The 27,858-nt window shown below is 42.0% G+C and overlaps 1 pseudogene; it reads left to right on the plus strand.

Moving 5' to 3' along the window:
- On the plus strand, positions 1-27,858 carry LOC121150547 (annotated as a pseudogene).

Raw genomic sequence — 27,858 nt, forward strand, 5'->3', positions numbered from 1 at the left:
ATGTATGTCAAACAGAAAAATGTCCAGGACTTTATTAGCTTCTATGGTGGAAGTCCTGAAGCAAGTTTTAGAGGGTGAGTTAGAAAAAGTATAATTGTCCTTCTGAGGATTTCTCTTCCTTGTGTGAGTAATCCTCTGAAAGCCATTTTTCTGTATCAACTGGTTTGGTAAGGATACTCACATATTTGGCCAAGTGTTATTCTTCAAATTTCTGTAAGAGTCTATTTGGATGAGTTTTATGTTGGTAAATGTTTAATGAATTATTTATGTTGTTTTATTTATTTGAAAGAGAATGATACTGAGCAGGGGGGAAGCATCACTCATGTGCGTGCACACAGACACACACACACACACACACACACACACACACACACACACACACACACATGTTTTCAATGATTCACTCCCCAGTGGCTCCAATGACCACTACTGGGCCAGGTTGAGTCCAGGGTCCTTGAGCTCTCTCAAGCACTTAGACCACCATCGGTTGCCTTCCTCGGCACATTGGTGGCTAATTAGTCAGAAACAGAGCATCCAGGTCTCCAAATGGGACTCAGCCACGAGCTCCATCATCATAGGTGCGGCTTAATTCATCATGTCACAATGCCAGCCAAGTTAGTGGAAGATTTCACTAGACAATTATCCTGCTTTAAATGAGTGCACTTCCTCTAACTAGTTGAAGCTTTAAATGGGGAGAAAAAGCTTATCTTCTCTGAGAAATACAAATCTCTAGCAGGCTAATTTCTGACTTCATCTGCAGTATGTTTACACAGAGTTTAGTTCTTGCTAGATCTGCACCACATGATGTTTGGACTCAAAGTACAACTCTGCTGTCAATCTCCACCATGCTAGCCTCCCCTCCACCCCGTCAGATATTATATGAAGCCTCTATAATTATGTGATCCAGTTCTGATGTGTAAATCTCTTTATACACCCTAATGATTCTATTTTTCTGAATGACTCTGATGAATAAAGCACACGTTGGCATTCAAAACAGAGTTATGTCTTCTTTCTGGGGCATATCATGTTACCTGGCAGAGGAGAATTAAGTTTGTGCGTGGAATTAAGATTGCATGGCAGATGAACTTTGATAAGGAGCCTCACCTGGATTCTCTCATAGGAGTTTTCATAGTAGAAGAAGGCAGGGCCAGTGTCAGTAGCAGGTCTGCTTGTGTCTTGGGCCATTCTTCATTGCCATTGCTGAGCCTCACTAGACACGAGTCTACAGACAGTGTCAGGATCAGTCCAGGTCTCAGTTTGAAAAAGAAGGAACTAAAATTATGACAATCAAGAAATTGCTTGCAAAAGTGTTGAACGGTTTAAATAAACCATTAGTAAGTTTACCAGGGCCCAAGGGACACAACTACCAGGTGAAAGCAGAAGAATCAGGCCTTGTTGACTTAGAGAGGGCTTCTCCCCAGAGCTCGTCACTCAGCATATTTCAGATGTCTTGGCTTTGATCGTCATCCCCACAGGCAGTTATAAGATGTTCCTCTTCCCCAAGGACTCGGCCTTAGAGCCCGGCAGCCTCCATACTACCCCTTCCCAGCTTTTAAAGTCCTTCCCAGAGCATAACCGTGGAGGCAGGGAAGCTTGAATTTTCCCTGAAATCCTCCTAATCTTTTGTGATAGGATGACTTTTGTTTCTAATTTTATTTCCTTTATGGCTTAGCCTTTTATATTCCAACATGCTGGATCTTGCAAATCACAAGATCATGGATTGGAAGATCATTGCTTCTCTGTTCAAGAGTCTACACTCGGGAGCAAGACAGATAACATGGGAAGCAGGGACCACAATGAGCTCTTCATGGTGCAATAGCTAATTAAGATCAAATAGGCTGAATGCCTGCTTGCTGCTATAATCATTTAAATAAGTCAATGAATAAAGTTTTTAAAAGAGTGAATTAATCAAAAGCCCAAAGCAGAGGTGGAAGTCTGGAAGCCATCTGCCCAGACACTCCAGAAGTACTGTGTAGTCTTCAGATGCTATTCAGAAGACAACTTCTGAGGGAGGGAATGGGGCCAAATCTGTTTTTAGGGAAAACATTTGGTTAATATAACCCCAAGGAAATCAGTGCTTTCCAAGCTGAAGAGTGGATTGGGACAGAACAAAAGCCAAGTTAAATGAACACTGAAAAAGGAGTCGTCTGAGGCTGTCCTACCTTGTCTTCCTATGCCCTTAATACAGTTTTGACCAGCTGAGTGTTGAATACCTGTTTCAGTTTTTTCTCCATATGTTTCCAATGCATTCAGAAATAAAAGTGGAAAATATTCCAATGAAACTAGTCTATGGTTGATAAGAATTTGGGAAGCATTACAAATAAGGTTGGGAGGTGTTCTTGAAGTGTAATCTTATCTTGATAAATGAGAGGCATGGGCAGAAATCAGTAAAAGAAAGTTTAATAAATGTGTCACATCGGGAGAAATGGAAATATTGTATTTAAGTAGCCAAAATCTAGCTTCAGTAATCCTGCCAAGATAGCTTTGGGGGTTCACTTGTTATGGGAACAATTAGAAGGCTGTGTGTGTTGCAAAGGCAATGGCTATATTAGTTTTTCATCAATAGAAATACTATGAGTAAAGTTACTTTGGAAATATCACTTCATCATTTTCACAAGAGAGAACTAAGTGACAGCTGTAACTGGAGCAAAGAGAATAGCAGATTTGGGGAATAAAATAGTCCCTGAACAAATCTGTTGGTGTGCTGCTATTAAAAGGAAATATCAGAGGTTCACATGTCTCTCTACTGTTAGGAACAAGTGCTGTGAACTGCCTTGTTGTAGAGAGGAAGGCCTGGCTTTTCTCTTTAGCTTGTGTTTCTATCCCTGCGGGGTCTCCTCTTCTCTGCCTTACTTCTTGGTGGCCGTGTGACCAGTGGGAGGCACCTGTAACTATGCTATGATCACGATAGGACTGATCTACTGAATCTGCTCCTGCACTTCCATTCTGGTCACGAGACCCCAGTCAACACTATCATATGTGCAATTCCTAACAGACTCCACACAGAAATCTAGTCATGGGTATTTTTACAATTCACCATGTGATCTGTATGCACATCCACAGTTTGAAGCATGAACTGGACACTCATGATTTCCATTTTAGCTCCAGGCTCCTCCACCTTCTCATTACCCTGTGTCTCTGATCTGAGATAACTTGAAATGATCATTATCCAAAATTCCATGTTCATCATGCCCTTTGAATTTTCACAGTTTATATTACATGCACTTAGAATCCTAAAGAGCGTATTTTTAATTTTTAAGAGTATATCATAATATGTTTAATTAAACCTTTTAGGACATTTTGTTCAATGATGCTACCAAGATCCATTCACATGGTTGTGGATTATAAAGTTGATTTTTATTCTGTATTAGCTTCCTTCATGTAAGTATACCAGGTATGTTCATTTTCTCTCTTTTTGATATACACTTGAGTTACTTCTAGATTTTTACGACTGTGAGCAATACTACTATGAGTATGCCAACAGATTTATTCTACCAGCAGAAAAAGTTTTGTTCTGGGTCATTTTTATCACCATTCAGACACACTCTGGTGCCTAGCCTTACCACATATTTCATTGCCACTGCTATTAACTTACTATTTTTTCTTTCACAGCCAAGACTTCCTTCAAAATTATACATACACTGTCTCTACGTCAAATTCTACTCTTGGTTCATCTCAGTTTCCTCTGATTTCTGCAACCACTATTCCACTCAAACCATGTTTGCCAAGGTTGTTTATGTTACCACACTCAGTACACTGTTTCCCAGCAGTATTGTGGGAACCACTGAGCTCAATTCCTTCTTTTGTCAAGTATACTTCCCTTTTACCTGCCATATCACCTCATTCTCTCGTATTTCTTGTTTGTTTCTGAATTTTTAGTTCTTACTCTTTTTTTTAAAGATTTATTTATTTATTGGAAAGGCAGATATACAGAGAAGAGGAGAGACAGAGAGGAAGATCTTCCATCCGATGATTCACTCCCCAAGTGAGTGCAACGGCCGGTGTTGTGCCGATCCGAAGCCAGGATCCAAGAACTTCTTCTGGGTCTCCCACATGGGTGCAGGGTCCCAAAGCTTTGGGCCATCCTCGACTGCTTTTCCAGGCCACAAGCAGGGAGCTGGATGGGAAGTGGAGCTGGCGGGATTAGAACCAGCACCCATATGGGATCCTGGAGTGTTCAAGGCGAGAACTTTAGCCACTAGGCCACTGCCTTGGGGCCCGAGTTCTAACTCTAAAATATTGGAATTTAATCATGGTGCCACTTGGGAGGGGAGAAGCTGCTGCTGCCAGCATTGCCAGGAGCCACGAAGACAGGCTGTTCCCTTTCCATCTTTCACAGACTTGCTGAGCACAACCAAACCACAGGGGAGCACCCTGACTCCGCCGTTTGTCTTCTTCGAGGCTGAGGACGACGAGCTAGGACCGGAAGACAAGATGCTCAGGTTCATGAACAAAAACAGACTGGTGCCTTCTTCCTCGGGTACCGTGTACGACTGGACTACTGTTCAGATTTCCAGGACTCCGACGCCTTGGAGGAGGTCGGCCAGAGTGGGGAACGCTTGCCTTTTCTGGTGCGTGGTGCACATCAGCTCACTGGACCATTTCCACCTGGCCATAAACGCCATAAACCCCAGGTCTACGACCGTGCCCAGAAACAACGAGGGTGCCACACTCACAGCCCAGTCCGAATGTCCAGACACAAAACAGAAGGAAGTGAGGCAGTACCAGTGCACCTGTGAGGGCTGTCCACACACCTACAGCACAGCTGGCAACCTGCGCACCCACCAGAAGACTCGCCGAGGATAATACACGTTCGTCTGCAATCAGGAAGGCTGTGGCAAGGCCTGCCTCACCTCTTACAGCCTCAGGATCCACGTGCGAGGGCACACGAAGGAGAAGCCATTCGAGTGCGACGTGCAGGGCCGCGAGAAGGCGTTCGATACACTATACAGGCTGAAAGCACATCAGAGGCTTCAACCAGGGAAAATGTTCAGACGTGAATCTGAAGGCTGCAGGAAGTACTTCACACTCAGTGATCTGATGAAGCACATTCTAACACACGCAGCAGAAAAGCCGTCTCAGTGCGAACATGATGGCTGTGGAAAAGCATTTGCAGCAAGTCACTGCCTTAAAACTCATGTCCGCGCACATACTCGTGAAAGAACTTTCTTCTGCCCCAGTACTGGCTGTGAGAAAACCCTCAGCACTCAGTACAGTCTCAAAAGTCACACGAAAGGCCATGATAGCAAAGGACACTCAGGCAGTGTCTTTCTGCAGCAACGGGTGGGAGAACACAAACCACTCCCTCCATCTGAATGCCTTGAGCCTTTTGTCCACAGAAGATAAAGTTTTGGGAGAAAATTGCAATACAGTAAGTGTGTCTGAGATATGGATGTTAGGGAAACAGATTCAAGAATTGAGAACTCTGTTGAAAGAAAAGTTGGGAAGGCCAGTCTTGGAAATCTTCTAGATTGTACTGTGTGGAATCCTTAACTGTGGAAGAATTTCTTTTCCTTCTTCTGGTAGGAATTCTGTGAGGCGAGTTGGTTCTCTCTGATGGCCTCTTGACTTACATTTCTCTCTTGATAACTTCCTGACCCCAGACACTATTTTTATTTGTTTAACAAACATGTACTGAATGGCTGTGTCATCAGGTATTGCCCCAATGCTGGATTTAATTGTGCTAGTAGCTGTGGTTTTCCACTGAGGAACTTAAAGTCTAGAATTGTAAGATACAGACAGCATTCCAGGTTCTGGGCTTACTTGGACTCTGATGCTGGACCAGACTTGGTGTGTCTCTCTGCTAAACCCAGAGTATTGAGTATTGCAAGGTGAGGTCCTATGCAGACCTCTGCTAAAGGAGAAGCACATTTCTTTTCTTTCTTTCTTTCTTTCTTTCTTTCTTTCTTTCTTTCTTTCTTTCTTTCTTTCTTTCTTTCTTTCTTTCTTTCTTTCTTTCTTTCTTTCTTTCTTTCTTCCTTCCTTCCTTCCTTCCTTCCTTTCTTTCTTTCTTTTTTTTCTTTCTTTCTTTCTTTTCTGTCTCTTTTCTTTCTTTCTCTCTCTCTTTCTGTCTTTCTTTGCTTTCTTTCTCTTTCTTTCATTGGAAAGGCAAATTTACAGTGAGAAGGACACAGAGAGAAACATCCTCCATCTGCTGCTTTACTACTAAGGTGATTGTAATAGCCACAGCTGAGCCAGTCCGAAGCCAGGAGCCAGGAGCTTCTTCCTGATCTCCAACATGGGTGCAGGGTCTCAAGGCTTTGAGCTGTCCTCTACTGCTATCATAGATCATCAACAGGGAGCTGAAAGGGAAGAGGAGCAGCCAGGACATGAACCTGTACCCATTTGGGATCCTAATGTGTGCAAGGTGAGGATTTAGCCACTTGAGCCATTATTCTGGGCCTGACATTCTGTCCTACCTGATTGCTTTGCTTCCTGCTGGTTGTCCATCTCCCTGTCATTCTTGTTGCTCTGTGGTATTACACAAACCTTGCGTTAATTCTGAGCTTTCAGGTTACACTCCCACTTTTGATAAGTGAATACAGCTTAGGCTGGATTTTCTGTGACAGTACGAATACGTGTGATGAAAGTACAGGAACACTTTCAGAAAACTGTGGGAAATTAAAAGATGTTTGTTCAAAAAATAAAAGAAATATTGGAATTCATCTGAAATTTGTTCCAGATTGCCTTTTGTCCCTTAATATCCTCCAGTAGGCAGCCCTGTTTATGGCTGTCATCAAAAGTCCTCTCCTGCTCCCTGAAATGCCCAGGTGAGGAGACTAATTATACATTTATAAATTATAAATATACATACACATGTATTTCCGTGTTAGGTACTGCTGACTATCTGTGATTTATCATTTATCAAATCTTCTACCAATCACCTTTGCTCGGATAATTTGCAATGCACTTTAAACTTAACATTTCTAAAGCAAGACTTTACTTGCCTTCCCAAACCCATTTCTCCTCAGAAAATGATAACTCTGGAGACTGCTTTTTGAATCTGTCAGTTTTTCATTTGTCTTAGAATTTCCAGTGTTTTAGCCTATCTGTCTCCAAGATCTGTCAATTCTAACTTCGTTACTGGTACATAAAGTCAAAAGCCACTGTCCGCCCTTGCCTGGGAGTACAGAGGTACCTTAATTGATTGGGCTTTTATACCCGTCCTCCTCTCTCACTCCTACCCCCTCCCCTGCCTCCATATTTTAAAAACATAAATCAGGTCATGTCACTGCCCATATCAATGGCTTGCCATACTCAGAATAAAGTTAGCCAACGTCCTCTGGCCCCTGAGGTTCTGGGAATCATCTCCTGTTTACTGATGACTGGTGCCATTGCAGCCTAGGTCATTCTGTTGCTTATAATCCCACTCCAACCACACAATCTCTTAGGCTTTCCCAAAGAAGCTATTTCTTCCCTTTTCCCAGGACCTTGGCCCATGGGCTACTCTCCCACCCACTGCCACTCCTGGCCTCACTAATGCTCATCATTCTTTAGGGCTCAGCCAGAAGATCACATATGTTGCAATGGGACATCATTTGGTAGTGATGGCAGTAAAAATATTATTTTGAAACCGTGTTTTTCTAATTTCAAGATCACACATTTTATTTCTTAAACTAACAAATACAAGATCATGGATAATCCCATCACTAAAAGATATATGTTTAACATTTTGGTGTCTGTTTTGAAAATATGTCTACATATCACTATTGGTTGCTTAGATGGCCTCAATTCATGTGATTTGTGCATCCCATAATTTTACATGTAATTTACACCACAGCTACTCCTTTATACCAGAAAATATTTATCCCTCGAAATTTCTCTAGAGATTCTTGGGAGCTGAACAAACCATTCTCTTGGTCACAGCTTGTTTCAATTCCTGCTGTCACTGTGGAATTACTCTCCCTGTGTCAAGTATTTTGCAGAGATTTGGTATGGGATACGGCCCCTTGTTCTAAATCCTGAGATTACTCTTACAAGGGTGAGGGGAGCTGGCAAATGTTTCATAAGAGCATGTCTCCATTTTTGAAAGCTGACCTTATCACGAGGGTGCCTAGGAACACAGCAGGGCAGTTTGCCTGTGGTGTTACTGTACAGGGCCATTCTTTCCCTCTCAGGGTGTCTCACTCACTCAGGTCTATCACTTCCCAGGCTGTGCCTGTCCTTTGGGCATAATCTAGCGTTCTGCTTTGATACTTCTTTTTGGACCATTTCTAGAGGATCCCAGTTTCTACACTCAGAGTGACTCAGACAATTTTCCCAAACAACAGGCATTTTAGGCTATGATAAAACCAAGCCTTGCCTATAGGGAATGGAAATGATTCTGATGGTTGTTGTAAAAATTTTTTTCCTCTTCTTGGGCTTATAAAAATACTTTATTCCCCTCCCTCAAAATGGTATCTGTCATCCTCACATGACGATAGCTGGGGAACACCCTTTACATCAAAATGTGTAAAACATAGATGGTAAATACAGCATCTGATGGTTATGATGTACAGCGTGCCCCTCTAGTTGTTAGAATGGTGGCTGCCCAGGCTTTGTGCCAGGCCTAATTCCTTCGCAACGAGGTTTTGTTCCCCACTACATTCACACGCACATAGAAGTGGGAGACTTACTGGACTTCAGCATTTATATGGCTTTCATAGGAACCCAATAGCAATATTTTCATTGGAAGATCTATAAAAAGGCAACCATGGGCATTTATATGACAATTTAATTTGTACTTTGGAACAGCTAGTTTTACTTATTAAATGTGATATTCATGCCAAAATGCTTTTTTTAAAAAAATATGATGTCTTTAAGAGCTCTGCTGTAACTCAGCTGAAGTAAACCTTGGACACTTTTACAGGAGGCTAAAATGCAATTTAGTGGTTTTGCAAATTAATATATAGTCATCTCTTGTCTTCTAGAAGATTTAATATAAAATTCTAAACTTGATGATTTTGAAAGCAGATTACCTTGTGTGTACGCATGCATATGTACTATTTTACATATATGTATAAGATTAAAAAGCCTGTTACTTTGATTCATTAATCATAATCACTTTAGGGATTACTGCAGTGTTACATTGGATCAAGCTTAAACCTTTGACACCGGCATCCCATATGGTCACCGGTTTAAGTCCCAGCTGTTCCATTTCCAATTCAACTCCCTGATTATCGATTTGAAAGCAGCAGAGGATGCCTCAGGCCCTTGGGGCCCGGCTCTTACATGGGAAACCCTGGAGAGGCTCTTGGTTTCCAGCTGTGGCTTCGGACAGGCTCAGCTCTGGCTGTTCAGGTCATTTGGAAAGTGACCCAGCTGATGAAAGATCTCTCTCTGTCTCTCCTTATCTCTATAAATTTACTTTTCAAATAAAAATAAATAAACCTCTTAAAAGAAAGAGCATAAAAATGTCAAAAAAAAAAAAAGAGAGAACATAATGACTGTAGTATACACAAGCTTTAGGAAGGATAAAATTACTAACCATAAGGGTGGAATATATTTAATGGGACTAGGTCAAGCTAAAAGCTGTGATATGGTTTAATTTGAAATCCCGAATAACTATAGTAAACATAAAGAGTTATAACTGGTTTTGTAGAAAATCATGATAAGCTGTGTTTTCCTTGAAAACAAAACAGAAGTTAACTTGTCAATGACACTATTTTTAATTGGTTTTACTCCCGAGCTCTTTCTAATGGTTCATTCGGTGAGCTATTTGCTGTGCAGGAGTAGCCATGTGAAAATATCAGTTTCTAAAATCCTTCAGCTGAAAAGTCATTTAGCTCATTTTTCCGTTCCCATTTGAAAAGTTTCAGATTTGCAGCTGGCAAAAGCATTGAGTGTGTGAATGCTTCCAATTAGAAGCAAGATTTCCCCAGTGCGTGCTCCAAGGCTGCACAGTGGTCTGCAGGGGATTTGGGCAGACCTTCCCTCTTCATCATCTTGCTTTCTGCTACTATTACATGGATGGTTCACAGAACTGTGGCTGCTGAGCAGGCATAGGGATTTTGGAACATGAACTCATAGGAAGCAGCAGTTCTATCTGAGCAAAGAAAATGCAGCATTTTAGATTTGTTGCTTTGGGAAGAACGTTCAGGAAGTCAGAGAGTTAAAAACCGGAACGGCATTGTTTCACAAATGGAAGTTATTTGTTCATACGCCAGTGGGAATTGTTTTATAATGTTCCTTTCAGAACAGATGAATTAAATAATACACTGTGAAATATTTCACCAAGTGAATACACTTGCAAGTTTTCATAAGCTATGAAGCGAGGAGAGAAAATCAAAGAAAAGGCAAATAGTATTCCTGAAGACAAGCCTTATTTCATTACAGAAAAACCCTACACAGACTGTGAGGATTGAAAGGTGTTCATATTTTGCACATAGGCATCAGACAAAGGGAGTCGTTTATGTCCAAATCTGCTAAGCAACACCTTGAAAAAATCCCTTTGTGCTTTCGTGTTATACTACATATAATTTTATGTTATAATACATATACTACATGTAAATTGCAGACTTCATACGCAGGAAGCATTCACATCTTAACAACATATAAAGGAAGATCTTTTAAAAAAGTTTTATTTATTTTGAAGAATTATAGAGATAGGGAGAAAACATGAAAAGAAGGAAGAGGGGGAGAGTAAGGGAGGCAGGAAGCAGGGGGAAGGGAAAGAGAAGAGAAAGAGATAAACATTTCATCTGCTGGTTCATTCTCCAAATGACTGCAATGGCCAATACCTGGCTAAGCTGAAGTTAGGAGCCAGAAGCCTCATCTGGGTTTCCCACGTGGGGAGCAGGGCCACTTGGTCCATATGCTGCTGCATTTCCCAGGCAAGGAGCTGGGTTGGAAGTGAACCTGAGCAGGCAGAACATGAAATGACACTGATGTTGGATGTTGGCATAGCAGGTGGCAGTCTTACCCAATGCTGCCCTTAGGATTGGTTTATACTGCAGAAATCAGAGGAATATAATCTGACATGAAAAATAAACAGAGAGAGAGAGAGATAGAGAGAGAGAGATTCCCAAGTGTTCAACAGAAATGAACTTATTGTACAAAGAATATTTTAAAAACCATATTAGTCAGTATTTTAATCAGTATGTATATGTCATATAAACCCAGCATCCAGTTTTGTTTTCAAAATTGAGTGAAATTCATAAAACCCAGCTATTATTGATATTTGTTAAAATAAATAAGTGTCAAATCCTTAGGATTATCATACGTCTGTCATATTGAGGGGATAGACCTGTTCTTATCTAATTTCTTTGTGATTTTAAAATGTCATTGACATAAGAAGAGGATTGGAATTCTGAACTGTCTATCTTGTGGATTTAGATGCATTCTTTCTCTCGTTTCAGTGTGTAGTGCTATATCCTTGCTGACAATGCACCTGCATGCATGGACCCACGGGGGCATCCCCAGGGGCTTTGATTTTTGTTTGTCCAGTTTAAAATGATGCCAAGTAGAACTCCTAGGAACAGGAATGTAGGGATTCCTGTTCAGCTTGCTGTGCTGGTGGAAGGGAAGGTACCTGCTTCTTGTTGTCTTGGCAGAGTCAGTTTTTAAAATGACCTCCCCAGTGAGTGACGATGACCTACACTTTGTGATCCACTTCTCCATTTCATGTCACTGCTCTGCTGCCACAGTCATCCGGCTTGTCACCCTGCGGGCTTGTCACCCTGCTTTCACTGTTGTCTCCCTCCAATCTATGCTTCATTCAACCTCAAAGGCAGTGATACATATTTAAGTTATGGACATAAAAAAATAGTGAAATTTATTTAGCAATGCTTACTCTTTTCACAGCTTCAGTTTACAGTTTAGTCGTGATAAATATTGAGCAATCATCATATCTACTTCTAGAATTTTTTCACCTTTTCACTAAAACTCCACACCTGTTAAGCAGTAACTCTCCACTTCATCCAGTTCCACTGTGACTGTTTTGCTTTTTACTTATGAATTAAACCATTCTAGATACGGGAATCAACTTGCATTTGTCCTTTTGTCTAACTCGCTTAGGACAATATCCTCAAATTTCATGCACAATATAGTATGCCTCAGGATTTTTAAGGTTGAATAATGTCCTATTACATATATTTCATAATTTATTTATCCATTCATCTATTAATGAACATTGGATTGTTTTTATATATTGACTAGTTGTGAATAAGGTGGATGTGAATGTTATTGTTCAGATATCTGTTTGAGTCCCTGCTTTCAGTTCTTCTGAATATAAATCTAGAGGTCAGATTGTTGAGTAATATGTTAATTCCGTATTTAATGTTTTAAGAAATCACCAAACTCTTTCCTATAGAAGTCATACCATTTTAGGTTCCTACCAGCAATGCACAGGATTTAATTTCTCCACAAATTTGCCAACATATTACTGCTGCAGGGAATTTTCATGTAAAAGACGAAAGGGAACTCAGTTCTTATCTCACATGAAAGAAAAATTTTCATGCAGGCAATTTTAGTGTGCAAAGCAAGATTTATTCAAGATATTAAAGATGAAACCATCAGGAGGGGAGCTCCAAGGCAGGAAAAATCCAAGAAAATACTGAAAATGCTGTCCTTTAAGTACAATTTTATGCAGAACAGTGGCTAACAAAAAAGGCAGGGACAAAGCCCTTCAGTAGGCCACAGCTGTGATCCTATATAGCTTGCTCATCATCAGGTAAAAATTCAGAAGGGTGAAAGGTCACTTTTCTCGTTGTAAGTACCTTGTGGGCAAAGGAAATCATTTTGTAGACCGTTAGAAACTCCCCATCTTCTCATTCCAAAAGAGAGGTGACCTGAACTACCTATTAGCCCATCTATGTGTCACATTGTCAATAACTGCCATTTATTTTAACACACATGCAGAGTGATACTTGTGCTTAAAACTATGGATTTTCATATCTCCTGACCACAGTTACCTGGTCTAAATGTATTTTTCCCCTGATTATTTTTCTAGCCTCATTTGTGCATCCCACCTTTTTGCTCAGCATGTGTTCTAGACAGGGCTGATGCGTTTTGATCTAGGATGTTAACTAAACTCTTCCCCCTTGCGGGACATTCATAGTCATTCCTCCCTGTGCTGAGCCTGCCCTTTTCCTTCCCTGTGCACTGCTGGCTGCTCACCATCTATGGAGTATCCAATTTCAAGGGAGTTATTCTCACGTTACAAGTTTAAAAATAAAATTAAAAGAGAGGGAGGGTTGGAAGAGAGAAACAGAGAGAGAGAGAGAGAGAGAGAGAGAGAGAGAGAGAGAGAGAGACCAGAGAGATCCTGTTGGTTCACTTTCTGAATACTCCAAACAGCCTGAACTAGTCAGAGAGAAGGCTGGAGCCACGGATTCAATCCAGGTCTTTCTGGTGTGTGGCAGACAGCATAACACGTGAGCCATCATCAGTGTTTCCTGGAGTCAGGAGCTGTGCATGGGAGAACTCAAGCACTCCATTATGAGGTTGTAGTGATTTGGTCCTGGGCAGCTAGTTCAGGGTCATGAGTTAGAAAGTCACACCTCCCCCACCTGTGTAATTCTTTCTGCCCACTTATGAGTCAAATGACACTCACCTATTTATCTGGAACCTGGGGGAGGGGGTATACTGTGTTGTTGTGTAAGCGCTCCCCGTCCAAGTCCTCTTGAAGCACCCTTTGGGTGTCCAGCTCTCTTGCTCTCTCGCTTCCTGCAGATGGACTCTGAGGACAGAGGAGCCATCTTTCTCCCTTTTGTTTTCTGGCTCACTGTCCCTGGATATGGCCCACGTTGGTCTGTGTGCTTCACTCTCTTTCCACTTGCTTAGGTCATGTCGATACCTGTGTTTTAAGTAAGAGGCAGGAACCTAGGGAGTAGATATTTGGCCCAAACCTAGACCACAACATTAGCAGCCAGACCAAATGCCTGTCCGAGTCTACTTTCATTCATCTTTCTAGGTTATTAATGGGTGTTTAGCGTTCAAAGCTACTTCTTACCTTTATTGTATTTGTTCTCTTCTTTAATGTCTTTTGGCGGACTGTCTAGCATGTATTATTTTATCTTTTCAAACATTTTCTTTTCTCTTTTTTGTATTTGCCTTTTTGGACATACATCTGTTTCCAAAGTAGGGGTGCTTAAACGTCAGCATATGTTAGAATTGCAAGATACAGAGTTCCTGGTTTGGAGATGGAGTCTGCACTGAATTCTTGGGTGGGGCTTCAGGAATGGGGTCACAAGTTGAGAAGTAATCTTTCCCATCTTTGCTGCTTAAAGGAGGCCTGAGAATCAGAACTACATGTCTGGTGAGCTCCAGGTGATGCTGAAACTACTGGCCTTTGAGCTATGCTCTCTGAAGCATTCACATTTATGAAATTTTAACTTGCATTAGCGTGTGTGGGTGGTTATCTGGGTTTCCTCTGAAGGGATTTTCCCTGCAGACTTCTCCCTGGAATTGGAGGGACACTGATTGAAAAGGAAGCTGACGGTCCATTCTGACCTGTAGGCTTCTGTATAGAATGGAGTATAAAGCAGGAAGGGTGTCACTTACTAACACCTTTTGGAGTGATTCAGTATTTCAGCAGGCTTTTTTTTTCCTCCCTCCACCCCCCCGCCACCCTTCAGAAGAAAGCACAAGGGAAGAGTGGAGATAGAGTTGAGAGAGAATAGAGTGCTTTCATATGAAAGAGTTTTGTTCTGAAAGTTTTAAAATGTGATCAAACTTGGATTCTATTTAGCTGTTACAGAAGTAGTGGTGACTAGTTTTAGGTTTGAAGTTTGGATATCTTTCCTAGCACAGCAGGAAGCCACTAGTCAATTCCAAGCAGAGGAGTGGTATATTCATGATATGTATGTGATAAAATGCCTAACAGAAAAGACTGTTCATAAAATTTATAGGGTATGAATCAAAAAAGCAAATACATGTCATTCCAAAAACAATCTAAATAATATTTGGTTCAGAACCTTATCGAATGACAAAGGTAGACTGTTTTTTTTTTTAAAAAGATTTATTTTTATTATTATTTTTTTATTGGAAAGGCGGATATACAGAGAGGAGAGACAGAGAGGAAGATCTTCCGTCCGATGATTCTCTCCCAAAGTGAGCGCAACGGGCCGATACTATGCCGATCCGAAGCCAGGAGCCTCTTCCGGGTCTCCCACGCGGGTGCAGGGTCCCAAAGCTTTGGGCCGTCCTCGACTGCTTTCCCAGGCCAGAGGCAGGGAGCTGGAAGGGAAGCGGGGCTGCTGGGATTAGAACCGGCGCCCATATGGGATCCCGGGCATGCAAGGCGAGGACCTTTAACCACTTGCGCCACCGCGCTGGGCCCGGTAGACTGTTTTTTAAAAGTGAGTTTCAGATCAAGGATTGCTAAGTTCTAGAGTTACTATCTGGGTAATGAAGGATGAAATGTAGGCATGCTGGTGTCTTAGAACAGCATCTGCAGGAAGCAGCTTCCATGTAGGAAACTGGGGGAGCAAAGGGAGGATGGTAGAATGGTGGATGCTTCAGAAACAGATCAAGTGCCCGGAGACCTAAGATGCAGATCTCTGAACAGGGTCAGAGTGCCTGGCGATGGCCCCTGGGAAATTGGCCTCTGGGTGTCTCCTGTCAGACTTCATAAGATCAGTATGACTGAAATTCTTCAGATTTGTGTCACGTATGTGTGTATCCAACACTAAATGGTTTACTAGTGCCTGTATTTACTACTAATGGTGTCTTCCATATGTTTTCTTTGAAAAGTGTTATAGTATGAATACATACTATAGTATCTATGGTTTTTAAAATCTATCTATATTAAAAGACATAAAATAGATACCTACAAAAATATCTATTGCATCTAACATCTTAAAGTGTTCGATACATAATCTGTTTTGTTACTCATTTTAACCCTTGGGTTGAGGTTCATTTTCGTTTTCCACTTTCAGAGGACCAGGCCTGGGTAGAGTCTTAGTTCAATCAGCGTTGATAACTCTGGGCCACAGAGGAGGAATAGTGCTCCTTGCCAGGGGGCAGTGGCGAGGGCAGTACAGCCTTGACCAGCCCCACAGGCCTCCTAACACCATGTGGACAGGTACTTCCTGACATATGCATGCATTTCTTTCCATTTTTTCAGATCTGTTCCATGGTTTGAGATAATTTTGTTTGTCAAACTGAGTAGGCCACAGTAGCCAGAGTGTTGGTCAAACACCATTCTGGTTGATTCCAGAGATTAGTGTTTGAATTAGTAGATTTGGGGGGGTCTTTGTTCCAGGTAATCAGTGTATGAGATAAACGAGCAGTGGCTATTGTCATCTTTGTGGCTTTGTGTTACTAGAACCTGCCAGTCATATTAACATCCTAAACCTTAGTGTTCTACATTGGAAAACAAAACTCTAAATCTTAGCATATGCTTTCTACACGACTGAAAAAAAGTAACTTAAAGACCTGGTACAATGGTTCAATTGGCTAATCCTTCCCCTGTAAGCACTGGCATCCTATATGGACACCCAGCCAGTGCATGCCCTGGCTGCTCCACTTCCCATCCAGCTCCCTGTTTGCATCCTGGGAAGGTAGGATGGCCCAAAGCCTTGACCACCTGCACCCATATGGGACACCAGGAAGGAGGAAGCCCCTGGCTCCTGACTTTGGATTGGCTCAGCTCCGGCTGATTTGTAGATTTGGGGCATGAACCAGTGGATGGGAGATCTTTTTCTGTCTCTCCTGCTCTCTGTAAATCTGCTTTTCCAATAAAAAAAATCTTAAAAAAAGAAAAAATAGTCTAATGTGTATAATCAGGTATATATTTGTTGATGTGATGGAGTTGGAACTGTTAACTGTTGACTAAAGTAATCCTGTCTTTGGAGTTAATACCTAGATAGAGGAAATTTGTTTGCCTAGAGCTCATTTATACCTCTCAGTTTGTCTTCTCCAAAACTTGAGTGGAAGAGTGGTGTCAGGTAACGTGGTGTCAGGTAACGTGGTGAGTATGCTTGATTTATAAGTGGCAATACAGAATCCTTAGAGTACTCTAAGATACTCTTTCATGATATGACTTATTTACTTTCTAAGGGTACTGTTAAAATGATCAATTTGCAATATTTTAACAATTTACACAGATTAATACTGCAGTTACAAAAAAGTATAAACTAGTAACATACACATTCCAATATTTAATACTCCCTCTAACATTCAGGAACAGACTTATTCCATTTCTCCTTTTCTGTAAATTTCTAAGTCATTGCAAGAAGGAAATTATCAACCCCTGTTATTGCTATTATGTTTTAAAATGAACTGTGCCCTGACGGGGTGAGACTTGAAGCATTTTATCTGCATTGTGGAAGATAAAAGTCTTAAAAGCTGCAATGCACAGAGCAGATCTCCCATCCATTTCGGTAACACTTATCACGAGAAGAAACTCCACCTGCAGGAGTTGCAGGAGCAGAAGACTCGGCCGGGAGATCAAAGGAAGCACACAGCTGATCAAAGGAAGCACATAGCTTATTTCTTCTCTTGAAGATAAAAGTGATTCCACAGGCTGTGAGTGTGGGACCCCTGTGAACTGTAGAAGAATCCTCACCTCCTGGAACCCAGCGTCAGGACGAACCAGAGGAAACACACCAGCATTGCGAAAACCATGCTCTTTGTCCAATGTGTCTCCCTTCTCTTTCTGCTCTTCCTTCCTTTATCCTTCTCACCTTTTCCTCTCTGTCTCTCTGTCTCCGTCTTAATGGTTTAGAGCTACATATAAAGTTAAATGAAACATTAATTTTAATGACAGAATTATTCGACACAAATATTATCACATTGATATGGGATCAGCATAAAAATTATTAACGAAACACATTGCATCCTTTGCTGGGCACTAAGAATTTGAAACTGGTATGTATTTTGCCCTTATAACACATTTCAGATTGGACCAATCACCTTTCAAGTGGAGTGGCTTGTGGCCAATGCGCTGCATGGTATGGATTTGAGGAAAGACAAGAGCGATGTTGAGGAATATGTTGATTCCAGTTAGGAAGTACTATTGATGAGGTTATTGTAAATGCCTTAATCTTTATGGCGTGTTTAGCTGTTCAGTGCTCTGAGTCCTCCATGGTGTAACAAACAGAGCTCTGAGAAGCCCACATTGCATTCAGCAGGGCATTCTCAAACCGTTGTGAAGTCTGGCTAAGCACGAGGAATGCATGGCTCCGACTTGGTCATCTGATGCTTGCTATGCTGTGGTGGGACAGTGAGACAGACTGTTCAGGGCTCCGAGAGAATTTTGCAATTTAACAAAGCTGGCTGGCTTAAAAACTCCAAGAGGCATCATATACTATACAAATATTGTGGGGTAAAATTAAGAAATTGTATTGAAGTACAAATCATACCCAAGTTTATTGCCTAACTCCCTCCTGGTGCAAGTTCCTTAGGACAAGGTGTGTGTGTGTGTGTGTGTGTGTGTGTGTTTCTGTATCCTTAGAGCCTAGCACAGTGTCTGATTATTGAAGGAGCTTAGTAAGTATCAGTGGCCTAAATGAATGTTTATCTGAATGTTCTCCGTGTTGCCTACATGTATCTAAACCAACGAGGGAAGAAGTACTTCTTTTTCTGCATATTATATCTTCAACTACCATAATGGTTTTTGTGTTATGTCATATAGGGTCCTTACCATGGAAAACAGATTTAAGAGGTGTATGGAGAGACCCCAGCCAGCACAGCTGTAGTTACTCACAATCTACTCAATGGTACAGGCTTGGTTGAACGGTTGATCTGAGATGTGGGGCTGCCATAGGACTGATTCTGTCGCGGGTGTTTGCTGCCATCTAGTGGAAGCTTGTGAGATGAGACATCTGGTCTTCCAGTGTTTTGGCGGGAAATTGGACCAGCTTTGAAAAAATTTGGGGCAAGGGGATGGACTAATCCCAGAAACTCCCAGGACCAACATGTGCTTGGAGTGGTGCTCCAGCTCAGCCAACTGCTGGGCGCTCTGGGTTTTTTCCCTTCGGACTGGACTCCTCTTCTATTAAAAGAACCGGGTATGCAGTGATCTCTGACCCAGGAAACGCTTTCAAGATTATGAGTTGGAAGGACCAGGCAATCTGCCCACTGTTCCTGTTTATTCAAAGAAAAAATAAAAATCAAAAACTAAAGAACAAAGAACATTGTATTTATGGAAGCTTGCAAGTACTGTGTCTGAAATCCCTTAACTGGTTAGAAGGAAAGCAAGGCTTAGAATTTGATTGAGTACACGTTCCCGCTTGTGTTACCTGTTCTTAAGGTTCCGGCACAAGCATCTTAACCTGACCCTCCTCAGACCTTCCTGGAGAGAGTGTTTCAGAAATAGCTGAGCGCAGCTCTGGCCTAAATCAAACAAATCTGCTTTGCTCAGAGAACCACGCTTTGCGCACCCAGAAGTTGATATGACACAAAATCAAGGAAGTTACCAATGGTGATGGTGGTTTGTTTGATTAGCGTAGAAGAGTAGAAAAGCAGTAATTTTTACTGTTTATCTTTGTGCCAATGAGTATTGAATTCTCTTGTTTTAACAAAGCTGCTCTCCACTTTGCATCTAAAAAAGAAAAAATCTGGCTTCTGGGAATCACTACTCCTCATCCAAAATTCTTAACAATAATGCTTCTTTCAGACATTCATTTTATTTCATTTTTTAGTCGTGTGGCAGAGAGGGAGAGGCAGAAAGAGAACTTCCGTTCGCTGGTTCAATCCAAGAATGCCACAGCAGCCAGGGCGGGGCCAGGCTGCAGCCAGGTGCTAAGCACATCCTGTCAGGATTTTCCATGTAGGTGCAAGGGCCTACGTACTCCAGCTGTCTAACGCTGCTTTTCCAGATCTATCAGCACGGAGTTGGCTTGAAAGTAGAGCTGCTAGGACTCAAAACGCAGGCACTGCAGGCAGCGGTTTAACCTGTTGTGCTACAACACCAGCCTCAGTAACTTCATTCTTCTTGGTTCAGGACACTTAATCATCGCCAAAGAACACTCCTTAAATGGGTAGTTTCTTCTTCAAGATAACGTAATAAAATCTGATAGGACAACACATGAGCAAATGTGACATTGCATTATCTTGAGGGACATATGGGATTTCTCTGGGATTTTCAACTTTTTACGTACTTAAAGTTTTTTCTTTGAAAACCAGTATCATACATATGTAACAGAGCATACATATGAAGTTTATCATTAGTATCACTTATTTGGCAAGATTCTGCTATATTGAAGTCACATATTCTTTCTTCTTTTCTTCCTTTGAGGAATTTAGATGACCTCCAAATATTTCACCCTTACAGATGTTCTTAGGCATTCCTTGAAACTGTGGAGATGCTTAGATGACAACTGGCTCGTGCGTGAGATCAAGGATGACAGGTGTTGGCACATGTGGCTGTGAGCTGGAAGCGTGGGAGGCCCGGTCTGAAAGCCAGCAGACAGTAGGGAGAATTTTCCTCTCCTCATCACAAGTTCAGCTTCTTCAGTTTCTTTGTGACAGTGGTTGGATGAAGCCCACTTACATTAAGGAAAATAAGCTGTTTTGCTCAGTCCACAATATGAGTGTTCAACTTTTCCAAAACTACACATAGGCCCTGAATACTCTTTGACCAAGCTTTTGGGTGCCTAGTCAACTGGACACTGTACCTGTCACAGGGGTCTCTGCCAGGTTCTGCACAGGCAGATGCCCTTGGCAATGAGGCGGGGACTCTGTGGTGATGATGCCAGGTGACTGTGAGAGCCCTGTTCCCCAGCCAGGTCCGACCAAGAGGAGGTACAGTGTGTTCAGCAACTAAAAGGTGCTTCAAAGAGCTTGGAATATTACTGGTCAATGTCAAAGAATTCCCCCACAGAATTGGGTCCAAGGCAACAGCCTGGATTAAAAAGCTACGGGCCGGAGATAACACAGATCTAACCAGCAGTTGACATTCCCACAGGCTGTTTAAGGTGAAATGATTGGGCAACCGCAGGCGGGACTTGAAATTCAATAAATCTATATAGCAGGCTAATTTTGAAGTTGTTCTTTTGGTATGACCTGAAAATGATGCTATAAATACTGAAATGGCCTTTGGCAGAAAAAAAAAAGTTTGCTCACCCCTGGCAAGGGTCAGGTAAAGGCACGCGGGATGCCCTGCTGACTGCTGGCATGTGATCTCATGGACCAGCAGCCAGGCTGGAGCCCTGAATCTGCTCACGAGGCCCTCCTTAAAGGAGGAAGGCAGGAGAGGGTGGCTTCCCGGCTCAGTAGAAGTCTTAGAACATGAAATTCTCTTTAGGTTGGAGAATTCTAGGACTGAGCCTGGAGAAAAAGAAGTCTCACTTTGCTGCACAGTGATGGCTCTGTTTTATAAATAAGCACGTTTTGAGACCTGGTTGTGGGCTTCCCGTCTCTGCTAGCCTTTGCAGAGAGCCTGGTGGGTGGGGCAGATCCCGTGGCAGAAAGAGGGGCCCTGGTGACATCCTCATACTCTGTCCTACTTGCTTAGGGATGGGACAACAGACCAGCAACAGCGCCACCTGGCCTTTCCTGGTGGGAGAATTGTTGAGGAGCAGGAGCCACTTTTCTGAAGAATTATCCTTCCTGTGGTCATCTTCTCAACAAAAAACAAACAAACAAACAAACAACAACAAAAAACTTGTTATTACTTTGATGAAGACCCTAAGTGAGAGGTTTCAAACATGAAATAGGAGAGGGCTGGAGAGAGAGAGAGAGAGAGATGGAGAGAGAGAGACGGAGAGAGAGACACACACACACACAAAATGGTGCTTCCTTGTGCTATTTGAGACTTCAAATGCTTTGGCAGCAGGAGCTTGGCTGTGTGCTCCAAGCCAGAGGTCAAACTCAGACTGAGACTCCCACGTGGCTGCTAGCGACCCGAGTGCTTGCTCCGTCACCTGGTGCTTGCCAGGACACATGCCTGCCAGGAAGCTGGAGTCCACGGCCAGAGCCAGATATCTAGCTACTCCAAAGTAGTATACTGTGTCTTAACTAGTACCTTGACTACTATCCTAAGTGCTCATCTCCGTATAAAACTGAGACAATCTAAGCATGCTAAAATCTTGGCCAGGAAGCCATACTTTTTCGTGGGTGGCACACAAATTGCCCAGCCATTTCCTAACTGGTTGAGAGCCCACCAACGGGGAATGTCTTCTCCTCAGGTTCCTGCCCCCTAGAGTTAGAGAAGGATAAAACTCAGGACCCTTCCTAAAACCCTGGTATCTCTTCCTCTCTCCTTTCAAGGGCACCCCATCTCCTGGATCCCTTCCTGGAGGTGTTTTCTCCTTCCTTTTTCCCTGTTGGGCCTGTTCACCTCGCAAGGAAACTTCTCTGGCTACCATCGATTCCTGGCATCTTACTTTTGGATTAAGTTGAGGAAAAACCCCGCTGAGGGGGGCATGTGAATGGAGGACTGGAGCCAGGGCGGATCTGAGAGACGCCATTGCCAGTGATCACTGCCACTACCCCCAGCACTCAGCTTCTGTGGCTTTGGTTACTTTCTCAATAGTAACTACTTGGAAACATTGACAAGTTTGCTCACTTCTGTTTTCTGAAAAATAAAGAATGCATTTTTAAAGAAAGCTTTCATATAGTTCTTGCCTGTTTACTCTTCTAAAAGGTGTTGATTTGGAAAGTTCTACAAATAGAATTAGGGAGAATATCCATTCCAAGCTAACTTGAAGGAGATCAAGCTGATTGACAACAAGGTTTAGCTTGGAAGAATTGAATTCAATTTCTCAAAATAACTTACGTAATGCAATGTAAAAGGATGCAAATAATAATTGTAACTCTACATTAGTTTCAGAATGAATAAAACTAGATTTAGGGCTGGCGCTGTGACACAGCAAGTTAAGCCATGGAATTATAGCACTATCATTCCATATGAGAGCTAATTATGGCTACTCCATTTCTGATTCAGCTCCTTGTTAATGCACCCGGGAAAGCAGCAAAGGATGGACTACCTTCGAGCCACTGCTACCTATGTGGGAGACCCAGAAGAAGCTCCTGGCTGTGGCCTGTCCCAGCCCCAGTGGTTGTGGCCACTGGGGAGGGAGGGTGACGGGTGACAGAGCAGATGAAAGGTTTCTCTCTCTCTCTCTCTCTCTCTCTCTCTCTCTTTCTCTCTCTGTCGCTTTCTCTCTCCCCCCCATGTCTCCTACTCTCTCTGTAACTCTGCCTTTCCAATAAATCCATAACTAAGTTTTTCAAAAATAGATTCCTCCTCATTGAAATACTTTTTTGAAAATTGAAAAGCATGCAAGATGGTTTTTGTGTAGTAGTAGTTTTCTCTTTGTTAACTATTTTATTATTTATCTGATGTATTTTTATTTGAAAGGAAGAGCATGAGAGAGAGAGAGAGAGAGAACTTATATCTATTGACTTACTCCTTAAATGACCACAGCAGCCAGATCTGGGGAAGGCCAAAACCAGGGACCACAGACTCCATCCCGGTGTGCCATATGGTGGCAACCAAGTACTTGAGATGGCATCTGTTGCTTTCCCAGGAACATTAGTAAGAAGCTGAATCAGAAACAGGGAGCTGGGACTTGAACCAGCACTCCAAAATGGGCTGTTAGTGTTATAAGAGCTGGCTTAGCTGGCTGTACCACAATGGTGGCCTCAGCTAGTAATATATAAAAGAAATTAGTGGTTATAGCAAATATTCATATACCAATGAAAACATTTATCTTAAAAACAGTAGTCCCAAAGTTTAAATTGTACTTGTGCACTTAAGCAAACACCAAAGACAATTAAAGTCAGATGTTCAAGAAGTCAGATTTTCCTAAAAAGATTGAAATGTCTCATAAAAATAGACCAAACACAAACTTAGCAGAATTATAAAAGTTCTCAGTGTACCACTTAAAACAATCAATGAGGTTTCATTCATGTCTTTATTTTTACTGCAGTGTTTCTCCATATTCTTTTTATTTCTGCGGCTGCCTTCCTAGAATTTCAGATGACAGTAACCTAACTGGAACCAACATCAAAAGAGGTGTGACTTCAGACCAGCAGAAGTTATTACAAAACCCAAGAAATCTAGACAGAAAACCCTTGCATGGCGAGGGAATCTGCTTATTTATTCTTGCCAAATGATTAGACTCAATGTCCGGTAGTAGCCATTTCTTTCAAGTTATGTCGTCAGTCCAAGTCTGCAGAGAAATTCTAATTTTTAAAAATGTGCTTATTTGAAAGATGCACATGCACTCAGTCTCTCTCTCTCTCTCTCTCTCTCTCTCTCTCTCTCTCTCTCTCACACACACACACACACACACACACACACACACACAGAACATGCAAGCTACCAGCTCTGTCAGCTGCTGCTTCCCTGTAGCAGCAGCTGCAGTTAGACCAGACAGAAGCTGGGAGCTGTGAATTCTGTCAGATCTAACACGTGAATGGCTGCCCTCCAGCGCATGTATGAGCAAGAATCTGGAACAGGAAGAAGAAACTGAAAGTTGAGCTTAGACTCTGATGTGGGATGTGGGCGTCCTAAGAGAGTGCTAACTGCTGGCTGACACCACCCCAAATCTTAATTTGTCGAGGTTTGATGTCTTCCCAGAAAGCAAATATCCTTTCAGCTTCTCATGGTTGAACAGTACCCATGGCATTACGCTTCATGAACCTCCTGTCTAGCACCACTAGAAGTGTGTCTTACTTATTAGTATAATAATGATTTGTGGGTTATCTAAATGATTTATGTAGCTCCAAGGAGATGAGGAGCTCAGGGCGCGTAATTAATGAGTGCTTTTCTTTGGTTCGTCTTCCTCTAACACAGTGTTGAAGCTTATTTTATTTGTTTATTTTGTTCAACTATCAGAGTTAGTTAAATATGACTCCTTCTGTTATTATAAAAAACTGGGATACTAGATCAGCCCTTTGTATTTCTTGTTCTGGTAGAATTTATTCTATTGCTCATTTAATTATATATTATGCACACACAGCAACAAAATTGGTGTGATTACATATTTATATACATTATATTTGTGGATATATATATATGCACTGATAGAGATATAAGCCTATATTCCTGTCATCTTTATTGACTGAAATAATTGATGACAATCATAAATCTTGTCTTCTTCCTTTTGTTCTAAGTTCGCTTTTGTATACTTAAAATTGTTGCCTTTGATTCCCTAGGCAGGATTCTTAAATCTCTTATCACTATTCCTGTTACTCGTCATACTGCCCTGGAGTTCTGTCACCTGCTATTTGATCCCAAGTCCATCCTGAGTGTTGTCCTTCAGCCTGTTGACTGAGTTCTGCCACCCGTGCCATTTTGTAGCTGTCTGAAGTCCCATTCCTGCCTGTTTTGTCCAGCCATCTCGCAGGGTAGGGTGTGGAAAGCTTTACCTCCTATTTGAGCAGATCCCTGAAGTTGTTTTCACTAACTCGGTGAAATGTCTAGATTCTGCAAGGCTCACATTTCCCCCTGCAATTAATTTGCAGTGCTTTAATATCATGTTGGTCAACATTTACACCCACAGTCTACCCAGGGAAGAACTGATGAACCTGAGTTTTATATGTGGGATGGACCCAACCAGGGTTGCTGAGGAGGAGGGATGGACAATTTTAAGTTGTCAGTGTACTAGTTAACATGCAATGATGCTATGATGATGCTTACTTTTCTAAGCAATAGAAATAGATAATAGAAATAATAGGAAAAAGTCAACTCAATTGGTTTTCTGGAAGCCCTGCACAGCATCCTTTGGCTTCTCTCTTCAAGACTGGCTAGTGCCAGACTGTGAACTTTAAAAGGGCCACAAATTTCTCAGACTTCCTCAATTACATCTTGGTGCCAATGCTCACCTGTTACTCGGAGAAGTCACTCTCAAACTCTGTATCCTTTGAAGATGACCCACTGAGGAAGATAGAGTCTAAAGGGGACAAACTGGTGATCTTTGACTCTTGTAACTGGAACAGGCCTGAGGAGAGACATTCAGTCTTTCTTGCCTCATAAAGCGAGACTTGGGAGGAACAAAGCAAGATGATAGAAACAGGCCACATTATTTAATGAGGTGGCCAGTCGATAAGCATTTTTGTTTCTATTCTCCAAAATCTTGGTGTAAGAGTCCTGCTATGGTAGTGAACTTTGAGCTGGGAATTTGGAAGAGAGGCAGGGTTACACCCTAGTCCCAGAATTCCTCGAGAGAACATAGGCTCTCTTTGGAGATTAAGTCCTTTCCGGTAACTTCTGGTAAAGTGGTCCCCTGTGGATTTCTGCTTTGCCAACCATCTCCAAATTCTGTATCCCATTGGCTTTGCCCTAATTGCTGCTTATTTAAGATATAAGAAAATATAATCCTTATGCACCATATTCCATAAATGTAACTAATAAAATGTTGTTTTGTAAGAACCTTTTGAAGTCCAGGAAAATGTTGGAATCATTTTATGAGACTTTAAAAATCTTTCCTCTTAGAGGCAGGAAGTTGAGTTTTGCCAAGAATAAATGAACTCAAATAGCAAAGGGATTGGGCTCGACTTGAGACGCCAAACCCACAGTGTTTCAGTGGCTTCTTAACTGGGCCAAGTGCATTTTCTCAGTTCTGGGAGTCAGGGTTGCTATCTAAAGTTTCAGACTAACATGTTATTACTTATAAATAATTATTTTACCATGCCAGTTGTTCTTAATGTAAAAAGGTTGGGTTTCTTTTTTCGAACCAACTTGATTGTATAGTCAAGTAAGAAAGAGACTACTGATTCTAAAAGGCATTTCTTAAAAAGAGTAGGATTCATTGAAGTTACCTGGGGGGAAAAAAAAACTGACTTTCCTTTCCTTTTTGGTATTTCCTTGAGTATATTTAGTTTCTTCCTTCATGTGAATTTAAGACTAAATCATTTTTTTCTCATGACTATGCTTCCTAGGAGTGTTTTCTAAAAGAAAAAAAAAAAGTTATGATGAATACTTTAATTAATGTTGACAGCCAAGAGAAGTTCATGGAAACTTTAAAGAAAGGATTATATAATGTCATATGAGCGCACATCATTCCCAGGGAAGTTTTTCTCCCTAAAAAATATAGGTATAAAATAAAATGACAAGTTGTATTACCATTTTAAGATAAGCAGTTGATTTGAAAATGAAAGCATTCACTCGTCACTCTTGCCTGTACTTGTTGGCCCCTCATCGCCCATCAGCACAGGCTTGCTGATTCTCTAGCTTTCCCACCACCCCTGAGCTGTACCATCCACTCTGTTTCTTGCTGATCACTGTCTCTGTTGCTACCTCACCATCAGTGTTTTATTTTACCCTTTCCCAGACTCTCATAGCACTACATTACTCTGGACCTTCTCAAAGCCTGAGGCCTCTTAGCTTTTGTCTTGAGCCCATCAGCCTGTACATCTGTACCCTCCTTGTTTCTTGCACAATTTTTTGATTGGAAAGGCAGATAAAGAGAGAGGTGGTTCACTCCCCAAGTGGCCGCCGCAATGGCTGGAGCTGAGCCAATCTGAAGTCAGGAGCCAGAAACCTCTTCCAGGTCTCCCATGTGGGTACAGGTTCCCAAAGTTTTGGGCCATCCTCAACTGCTTTCCCAAGCCACAAGCAGGGAGCTGGATGGGAAGTGGGGCTGCTGGGATTAGAACCGGCACCCATATGGGACCCCGGCGCATTCAAGGTGAGGACTTTAACCACTACGCTATCACACCAGACCCTCACTACTCTCATTCTATGCATCTTTACAGCCCTACACACTCCTCAGGCACCACCTTCAGATGGCCCCTGTCTCAGCCACTCACCACATCACCAAGTGCAGGTTTCCAATCTGTTCTTCAAAGAAAGATGACAGGTTTGTGCTGGAGCTTCAACTAAGGCATCCTGCCGTGCTTCCCTGGGCCATAGCCGTTCAAGGCACCTTGCACCTGGGCATCCAGCGCATCCAGTCCACTCCCAGCCAGGAGCCGCAGTGCTGGGCATTGCGCTTGGAGGCTTTGAAGGTAAAGAAGAACACAGCTGATTCTAAGAGGGTGTAA

This window comes from Ochotona curzoniae, unplaced genomic scaffold (assembly GCF_017591425.1).
Source record: "Ochotona curzoniae isolate NIBS_2020 unplaced genomic scaffold, NIBS_Ocur_1.0 contig_2210, whole genome shotgun sequence".
In the NCBI taxonomy this organism is placed as follows: Eukaryota; Metazoa; Chordata; class Mammalia; order Lagomorpha; family Ochotonidae; genus Ochotona; species Ochotona curzoniae.